The 827-nt window shown below is 34.8% G+C and overlaps 1 long non-coding RNA gene across 1 annotated transcript in view; it reads left to right on the top strand.

Moving 5' to 3' along the window:
• The window catches only part of LOC111437869, a 6,944-nt gene extending 6,231 nt beyond the window's left edge, over positions 1 to 713 (top strand). The window contains exon 3 of the long non-coding RNA XR_002709511.1: positions 603 to 713. This is a non-coding gene — a long non-coding RNA (uncharacterized LOC111437869). The remainder of the gene's footprint in view (positions 1 to 602) is intronic.
• Positions 714 to 827: the final 114 nt, after the last annotated feature.

Raw genomic sequence — 827 nt, forward strand, 5'->3', positions numbered from 1 at the left:
CTTACAAATACAACATACATGGCTTTATATAGCCTCAAAATGAAAGCATTCCAAAAGTTGTAACATTCATACTTAATGACCATAATTAGCCATTATGTAAATGTAACCTAAAGTAAATAAAATGTCTTAAAATACAATAACTCTAAATTACATGAATTGCAACCTCTTTTGATAATTTTGACAACATTTTCTTCACATCTTCATTGAAGTATATTGTATGAATGATGTCTCTTGGTTCATATCACATATCATATGGATCTCCATTGATTCCTCGTTACTGTTCAGAAGTAATAGGGGTAGGGATGACAGGATTTGAACCCGTGACATTTTGTACCCAAAAACAAACGCGCTACCAAGCTGCGCTACATCCCTTGAAATTGGTCTACAGTCTCATTGTAGAGAAAGAATCTCTGTCTTGTTTTCCACTACACATTTTGGATTGATTTCCTCCATTGGGATAGATAGACAAATTATCTTGCCATTTCCTCTTTAGTAGTCTCGTATATTCAGAATAATAAAGACTTAACAAGCGCGGTTATTCACTATATAGACATTTCATGGTAATACCCACCCACCTATATGTATTACAAATTTATATCAAGTAGGAGGGGTTTCAATGCGAGATCTAAAAAGATATCTCTACGGGGCACCGGTAGTAAGTATTATATGGTTCGGGGCTTTAGCGGGTCTATTAATCGAGATCAATTGTTTATTCCCGGATGCAGTGGTATTCCCATTTTTTTTCATTCTAGCTATTGCCGAAGAAGATTAGAAAAACAAGAAAATAGCTGTGACTAATCCACTTCCCCTTCTTTTCAGAGTTTTTA

Source organism: Cucurbita moschata, unplaced genomic scaffold (genome assembly GCF_002738365.1).
Source record: "Cucurbita moschata cultivar Rifu unplaced genomic scaffold, Cmos_1.0 Cmo_Scf00067, whole genome shotgun sequence".
NCBI classification, from domain to species: Eukaryota; Viridiplantae; Streptophyta; class Magnoliopsida; order Cucurbitales; family Cucurbitaceae; genus Cucurbita; species Cucurbita moschata.